Source organism: Pyxicephalus adspersus, chromosome 2, assembly GCF_032062135.1.
Source record: "Pyxicephalus adspersus chromosome 2, UCB_Pads_2.0, whole genome shotgun sequence".
Taxonomy (NCBI): domain Eukaryota; kingdom Metazoa; phylum Chordata; class Amphibia; order Anura; family Pyxicephalidae; genus Pyxicephalus; species Pyxicephalus adspersus.
Genome location: NC_092859.1, coordinates 152233166 through 152242415, shown reverse-complemented (window position 1 = coordinate 152242415; position 9250 = coordinate 152233166). Strand labels below are relative to the sequence as shown.

The following is a 9250-nucleotide window of genomic DNA, read 5'->3' as shown; positions in this document are numbered from 1 at the left end:
AAATGTATAGAGAGCTGAAATTTAGCTTTACAAATATGTCAGAGGTCAGCTGAGCTGCTTGGCATGCCATGCTGGTAAGTGAGTATTTATTTGCCATGAAATAAGCTTCTCAACCAAATAGCACTGGTAAAACCATCCATTAAATCCCTAATATGTGTGCTTAAATCCTTGTAATTGGATTCCATCTGAAGGCGGAAATGATATCTACATTGGACTGTGAAGGGGGAGGCAGTAGAGGGGTGAAAGATCGGGAAACGGAGGACATGTCTGATGAGCCTAGAATCCTATAACAACAACTAGTGGCTTGTCACTGCAATGGATTACATGAGCATTAAACTGTACTTATTCTTTAAAATACCTTTTTCCGTTAATGAGCTATGTTTAGTAAATTCGAACATTCGCACAACATGTTCAATAGTGTTAATGATGCATCTACAGCTACCAGCCATTGAGAATCTATAAGTTGCTGAGCTCTATAATAAGAACCCTCTGAACTGTTGGTGCAAAAACTAGACATGAAAAGTATTCTGCAACACAACATAAAATATCTTTCAAAATATTTTATATATATTTTGGTGCCTATTCGTATCATTTTTAAAGCAACACCTACAAAATTCTACCTTAGAGGTTAGTGCTACACAGAATGACCAATAAATGCTTGATGGTAATTCCTATTTGAATGCGTAGTATCAATATATATCTCTATATACTGCAGAGGGCAAACCTCACATGGCAATTTTCCTTCCTTCCTTCCTTCCTTCCTTCCTTCCTTCCTTCCTTCCTTCCTTCCTTCCTTCCTTCCTTCTTTCCTCTTTGTATTCATAGTCTAACCCTCATTTCCCTACTAACGTATGCACATTACGTTCAAGTCAAGTGATCTTTTATGATGTATTAGGAGTAATCAGAGAGCTCAGTTGGTTTTCCCACTGTTCATATCATATGTAGAACCAGTGATCCTTTCTCTTCAACATAACTCCACAGAGTAAGCCTACTTCTAGGGAAGCGGAAGACAAAGCCAACGGTGTCCCACTCCAGCTACTCAAGGCATAGGCCCATTTATTTATTATAGTTCTCCAAGGCTGGAGAGAATACGCTTTCATCAGTGAAGCTGGGTAATCAAACAAACCTGGAATGGATTTCTTAAAAGTACTTAGCTTTTTGTTAGCAAATGTTTTTAATCCTGGACCAAATCTATTCTAGGTTTACTGTATCACCCAGCCTCACCGATAAAAGTGTATTCTCTCGAGCCTTGGAGAACTTTATTAAATCAGGGCCATAATGTATCGCCCTCCAGGTTTCTCACTCTTTAAGATTAACAATGATGTTTTAGGGTTATTCCTATTACTTTCAAAAATAACTTTATAAATCAAGTAAAACCTGTAAAAGAACATTAGTGAACACAACTCTGAACCTCAGAAACCTTCTACTAATGTACACAGGTAACAAGACCACTTTTACAGTAGGAATGTTCATCTTCTGGGTGCCTTGCTGTTCTGGGTTTTCCCTATAAGCTGATCCAATACCACTGATTTATTTGTTAATGATAAAGAGATACAGAGTTTGTGATGCTCAGTAAACCATATGCATTTCACAGTTCAATCCAGAGAATACCTGTTTTCAGGAGATGTAAAAGTGGCCACTTGCACCAAATTCAAACAATTATCTCTAAACATGGAGCATGGGGGCTTTAACACCATCTGTTTCCACCTCTAATATTGTTTTACCATCTCTACCCTGACATTTTGAAAACAGTTCACAACTTTAGCTATTTAGTTTGAAGTTTTTGTGCAGACTTCCTGACATAAAGGATGATATGACAATTGAGAATTTTAACAATCAATAAAATGGTCAATGGACAATGAACATATGCAGTGCCACATTCCATGGTATAAGGGTGTTTGTGTTATTTGGACATAAATGCTGGGGCATCTCCTACAGATCCAAACAGTACTTTTATGAGATACAGTTAATGCAGAAAGTGAGACCCTAGTACAGGGGACGGGTATTTGTCTGGAATTTTTCTCCAAACACACAGAAAAATAAATTTACGCCTTTAAATATGTGTGGCTTTTTAATTGACAATCCATCAATTTCAAATCTTGTTAATTGACAATCAATTACTCTCCTCCAATGAAAAGGGCTCCTTGATTGGAGGAGAGCAAGTCATATTACCTCATCCAGAGTTCTATGTGTTCAACAAAGTTTATGGAGCTCTTTGATTGGAGGAGAGCAAGTCAGAGGACCACATCTGGAATTCTCTGTACTCAATAGAGTTGAAAGGGTCTGTCTGATTGGAGGAAAGGAAGGCAAGAGACCTATTTTGCAAGCCAGCTGTGTTCAGACCACATTCTGAAGCACAAGTCTGTATTTTAAAAATTAGCAGCGCTTTCATTGTTAATAATTTTTCGGAGCTTTATGATTGCAATGGGGCTCTTTAAATTAACCCCAATGGGTTAGAGGTGTAAGGCAAGCCTAACTATTACTGAATCTTCTGTTATAGTTACAGGTATAGCCTAAAATAACCCATGCTTAATCTTTTTCATGTTTACTTTGAATTTTGCAGGTTTCTAACAGAGCAAGCATGTGATACAGAAAACAGAACTATATTTCTTTACAAACTTTAAGCCATTCTATTTGTCAAGCTAAAAGCAAAAGGCTCTCCTAACCTTCATTGGCATATTTCCTTGCTCCAGTGAAGCTGGCTATCCGGATACTTTGTTATTTTCCCGGATGAAGCCTTGTCAGGTCCAAATAGCCAAGCGACAAAACGCAGCAATTGATGGATTGCCCTCAAACTCCCAAGGTGAATGGGCACAGCTAGGATCTTCGGTGTCCTTCTTTACTCCTGTTCTCAACACTTTCCTGGCCTGGATGCACTCCTTTCCTAAAAAGATATAAAACACATTATAAAATAAACATTTCATACACAATTCTTTCTCTGCTGGTCGATTCTAAGAACCTGTATAGAGACCTATAACTTTTTTCTCTTTTTTATGCATAGACATTAGAAACAAAACACTGTTGTGTTCTATGGTGTAAAAGAATATGTGTTAATAAACAGATTGTGACATTTCCATTCCAAGCAGCTGCTCATATGACAGTGCTCCCTGTTAAATAAAATAGGTTCTTTATTTTTAACCAAAATTGTTCTTGTAAATGGGTTGTATTTTACTAGTCGCAGTTAAACAGATAATTGCTGTGAGATTACAATGTTATATTTAGCCGGAGTGTTTGCGTGCTTTTCAGAAGTGGAATGTATACACTAATTAACATCACTTACTAAAGTCTAATACATGCAAAGTACAATCAAACATCAATGTGTCATGTAAAGAATAATTGCTAAACAATATTATCAGGCTTATTTAAGACAAAAAAACATAGTGGAAAATGCTGTTATCTATTGCAACCTATGGATAATAAGGTTTTAATTTGCAAGTAAGAATTAGCAAATTATTCTGCTGTAAGACTGGAAGTTTTAATGTACATTAGAGATTTGTCTTTTGCAGATCTCTTTAATATAGATAGGAATTAACCCAAATATATTATATTCTGTCCTTAGACATTTGCTGATTTGATTATATCCAGTGCTGAGCACAAATAACGTTTGGTGACTGCTAGGTTTTGCAGTAAATTGCAGTAAATGTTTACCATATGCACCGTTAGGGAATATAAGAGAATAATAGTTATATAGTTATATAGAATAATAGTAATAATATATTAAAAGCCAATGGCAATGCTACTGAGGGCTGGTTGCAACTATGAGAAGAACAGCATTCACATTGGCTGGTAATTGTTATGGTGGTACCATTGGTTAATAAAAAAAGTTGGCTTCCCTGTACACAGTAAGCAACCAAGAACTGGGTTACTAATGTAAATAGCAATCAAGGTTCCCATTGGTTAGTGGATGTTACAGATACAAATGTATCATTTGTAAGATATACTTACATTATACTTACATACTATAAGATTGTACTTATATTACAATGCCAGGTGGTTCTCCTGTGCTGGGCATCTTCTCAATGATTGCAGCTGTGGCTGCATTCATTAAGAAGAGTGTGTGATCCCTGGGGCTCTAAAAGGTTAATTAACCTTCAGTGCCTGGGGATCCCAAAGGATTTCCAGGGCTGCATGATGCAGCCTTGGAAATCCTCCTGTCCTGCTCGACCTCTCGGCGATTCAGAAGGCCGCTCTCGCTTACATTTTCGGTAAGTAAGAAAGGCCGGATTCACCGTGAGATCGAACTTAATATTTCTCCCGCTCATCCCTGTTAAGCACTATGAATTGAAAGAAACAAAGCAAGGAGGCATCTGCTTTCATGGAGTTATTGCGCTTTATGTACATTATGGCCAAACATCTCCGCTTTGGTCTTCTCTGTGCAAAGGACATTTCTCTGGAAATCTTGTGGTTTGTTCAATGTGCGGCCTTGTTCTTCTTATAGGGAAGAGACTTTTTCCTGGCATGCATTCTAGACAAATCCTATTTGTTCAGTCCTTTTCCAATTTCACTGTCATGAGTTTTAACATATAACTTACTGAGGCCAGCAGAGTCTGAGATGAAGCTCTTGGAGTCTCTTGCAATATCTTTGAGGTTTGCAAAGTCTGACCTTGAATGAACTTGCTAGGGCGTCCACTCCTGGGAATACTGGCAATGTTTTTCACCTGTGAATGCTCTTTTTCAATGTACAATAATAGGCCTAAAAGTGTTTGGAAAGGGCTGAATAACCTTTCCCAGATTGATCGGCTGCAACACTTCTTCTGTAAGATCATTGCTGATGACTTTCCACCTAGGCATTGTGTTAACACACACCTGAATGTTCCAGACCAGAAAACTGTCAAAGCTTTGACTTTTATAAAGGTGATCTCACTTGCAGGTAATCCATAAATCAAGTACATTGGATTAGCAGCACCATGCTACTACTTACCTATCCTAATTCTTATGGAAGTGGTGAGGATGCAGTTAAATATTCACATGGTGCTTCTGCGTTTTGATTTATTCTTTGTTAAATAAATAATGGCACAGTGTCATATGTCATGTGTTACCGTTCCTCTGATTTTACATAGTTACATAGTTACATTGTAGGTTAGATTGAAAAAAGACATCAGATTGACAAAGTCCATCAAGTGCAACCACTAGGGAAATAAACATATCCAAGATAAAAAACCCTAAAAGACATACTTGGTCCTGAGGAAGGCAAAAAAAAAACCCTGGTACAACTTGCTTCAACAGGGGAAAAAAAAATCCTTCCTGATTCCATAAGGCAATCGGATGTTCCCTGGATCAACAGTCACTGTTATTTTTACTTTAAAGCCTTAATCCCCAGTTATATTCTGTGCTTCTAGAAATCATCCAACTTTTTCTTAAAGCAATCTATAGTAGTTGCTGAAACTACTTCCTGAGGGAGCCGATTCCACATTTTCACAGACCTTACCCATATTTTAAGATCAATTTGGGGCAGAGACTTTTATCTTAACTGCATGTTTTTGAAATGTGGGAGGAAACTGGAATGCCTGGTGCAAACCCACACAAACATGGCAAGGGAATGCAAACTCTTTGCAGATGGTGTCTGGGTTGATATTTTAACTTGGGACCCACTGAGCCACCATGAATATTTCCACTGCCTCTTTTATGGGTCTTCTTAGTGCTTCTTCTGCTGCTGTTCTTGTTGTTTTTTCTAGCTCCAGCTGCTGTCCACGCACTATAGAATCCCCAAGATCCCTGAGCTCTCTACACCACTTTCCATGTCTTGGAATGTACATCACCGCACAATATTATGCTCATAAGCTGTGCACAAGTGTCCCTGTTAATTGGTCCTCCAATTAAAGGAGCACCAAGGCCCATACAGTTGCTCCTTGGCTTGTGATGTTCTATATGGAAGTTTGGATTGATCTAGCCACTCGTTCTTCTTTTTGTGATGTTGTAGCCCTGGTACTACGGTATTTTTCTCATGAAAAATGAGAAAATTGCATCAAAATTACTTTAGGCTTTACTTTGCAATAATAACCCTAATGAGTAGTAATCAATGGAAACACATTAAAGTCTAAAGCCTGCAGAAAAGCTCAGATCTTAGTTCAAGAAATATAAAAATACAACCCAGGTGCCTTGTTTACAGTAACTATCGAGATTTTATAACTCATTACTGGAGGTATGAAATTTACTTCCTTCTAGATCAGCTTGCATTTTAATAGATATCTTTCCAGGACTCTATGAGATAAGTGTACATGATACCTCTGTAGCTTGGGAAATCTCAGGATTCCAACATCCTTGAAAGACAGCCAGTTAATAGCATTGTACACTTAAGTGAAACCGTGTCTTTATCTAGCTAAATAATACATCTGAAAGTGATTTTTAATCTAATATTCAAACTTTCCTGGCTGTTTCTATCAGATTACAGAGAACCAATGGGAAAAATAAAGTGGTCCTAAGATGCACTAACTGCCCTATATTCCCAATAATCATTGATAAACTTAGAGACGGTGAAATTTACATTTTTGGTCACTCATGGAGACTATCCAAGTAGTAACAAAGTCCCTTTTAGAGACGGGTGTTTTAATGAAGAGGTGCTACTTGGTCGGAGGTTGACCAGGGAAAGACTGTCCTAATTTCTCAATAACCAATGATAAACTAAAAGACGAAGCAATAAAGACTCTTGGACACTCACGGAGACTATCTAAGTAGTGGACAGGTGATCTAATGAAGAGGTGCCCACTTGGCCAGAGATTGACTAAGAGAAGACTGTCCTAAACTACCAATAAGCAATTTGCAAATCTTTATCTATTTGTTGTAAATTATCAAATGAATAGAGATAAGGGAATAGACTCTCCTCTACAATCTATTATGAATGCTGCAGCCGGACTCATCAATCCTTCCTTGTCCCACTTACATTTCTGACCTGATAGAAAAATACCTCTCTAGCGGCTCTCTTAGCTCCTCCAATGACCTACTAATGACTTCCTCACTCATCACCTCATCACACGCAAGACTCCATGACTTTTCTAGAGCTGCCCCGACTGTCTGGAATGGTCTTCCTCATCCTATTCCACTTGCTCCTACTCTCTGCTCATATAAAAGAGCGCCTAAAACCCATTTTTTCAAACTACTCACCCACCTTCTTCTGTCTCCTAAACCCTCACTACTCACCCACCATTACATATCTCCCCTCCTATTGTGTGTTACTTCCCCTGCTTCCTAGATTGTAAGCTCTTCAGGGCAGGGTCCTCTGTGTCACTGTCTGTTCCTGTCTGTCATTTGCAACCCCTATTTAATGTACAGTGCTGCATAATATGTTGGCGCTATATAAATCCTGTTTAATATTTTATTAATAATAAAAATAATAATAATAATAATAACAATAATACAAGTGTGGTTATTTATAACATGATGAATAAATATATTGTTTAAAAGGCTTTAAGTATATCAGGTATCCTTTAAGAGTTAATTTAGGAAGTATCCTTTAAGAATGAAGTATTTTAGGTATTCCTTAAGAAGATACAAATAAAACATGAGATGGTGACAGGCTGATCAGGTTGCCAGATTCTGCAGCTAATGGTGAAAATGCCATAGGTCATAAAGGAGATCAGTGGTTTGTTCAAATTTGACTGCCCTCCTAAAAATCTTTCTTTCTGTCTCTCTCTCTCTTTTTGCAAAGGAGAATTCTTTCATTCTTATTTGATTTTGTAACCATCTTTAGACAGATCATTCTTAAAACCTGTTCCTACTTTCTTTCTATATAGAAATTCTTGCTTCAACCAAATTCTCCAATGCCCTGCACAGCACAAGACATAGGACATTGTACTAGACAAGAGCACATTGCAAATATAATGCAGTGCAACCCACAACAATACTCACCCCGGTATTATCATGGGGTAACCTTAAATGAAATGAATGGGCTGCAGAATGTATTTTCATAAACAACATTACTATAGTGTGAAGGAGCCCATGAACAGCCAGCAGGTTCCATGTATAGGTAGTTTTACAGGTTACAGACATAGGGACTGCAGGTTTGTTCTTAAGTTGAATTTGTATGTAAGTTGGAACAGGTAAATTATTTTAATGAATGCAATTAGGACAGATGTTTGTCTCAACATATTTTTAGGCAGCGTAGTGTCAGTTACTGTATAAAATCCTCACTTTGAGTTATCCACAAACAAAGCAAGAATATATAAAATTTATGGAGCCTAGACATTCATTAACGTCTGGAGCAAGCTGTGCTTTGATGTGAAAAAAGAAACAACTGCAGAGTTTGTCTTGGTTATTACAAGAGTATTATATTATTATTACAAGAGTTATTATAAGAGTTACAAGAGTTTGCAGAAAAACTCAGCTGTGTTTAGCAAAATATTCCTTTTGCAAGTCATGTAAACTGCCCCCTCCCCCCATCAAGCCTCTGTCCTGCACACAAATGAGCAGGGAAGCCCATTCATATCTATGGCTAAACCCAGGGACTACCTGTACAGCTGATGACATACAGACAGCCTGATCGCTTTCAGAATGGAGATCAGAAGGAGCTTTTTTTTTTTTACACTACTGACTATATGCCTCAGTATTTCTGAAGTTGTGATTTTTATTTGAAGCACATTTTTTAAAATTGTCAGTGACACTGTTATACCCTACAAGTGAAAAAATTCACATGTTTTAAGTATTTCACACATCATTATAAGCAATTATACAAGTGCTTTCTGCATGTTGACATGTCTGGCATCTCTTTTTATGCATTTTTACTGTACCATACATTGCTATTCCTCCCTTCTCAGCAGCTCTCTACCCCTTTAGTTCATCTGCTCTGGCTGCCATCTAGTGGACACACTGAGGAAGTCAAGCATCATCAAGGAAAAGTTTCCCTTATAATTATAATAAAGTAGGAAATTTAAGGGTTCTTCACAAATTAAAGTAATAAGAAAGCCATGCAGCAGATTAAATATGAAGAATGATTTATTTAAACTGTCACACAGAAATGTTCCTTCTAGCACAGACAGGTAAAAATGGAAAATATTCAGCAAAAATCCAATTACAGAGTTTATTTCATAAGTCTTTAAACTTTTCTGGGGTTAAACTATGTGTAAACCTGTAAATCACCTAAATCTTGTATCTGCTTTAACCTTTAATGCCATTTAAATATTTTTTAAAACAGAACAATAGTTGGTTATCCTGCCTTTTACTGGACTTTTATTTTATAAAATGTAACAACATTTTGTTTCTGTCTTCTAATTGTCCGCCTGCATTTTTACCCTGTCACATGCTCACCCAATGGAGA

General features: G+C 37.3%; 1 long non-coding RNA gene across 1 annotated transcript in view; it reads right to left on the bottom strand.

The window, feature by feature from the left end:
- The window catches only part of LOC140322220 (uncharacterized), a 123481-nt gene that overhangs the window by 80305 nt on the left and 33926 nt on the right, over window positions 1-9250 (bottom strand). Inside the window, exon 2 of the long non-coding RNA XR_011919182.1 lies at window positions 2667-2884. This is a non-coding gene — a long non-coding RNA (uncharacterized lncRNA). The remainder of the gene's footprint in view (window positions 1-2666; window positions 2885-9250) is intronic.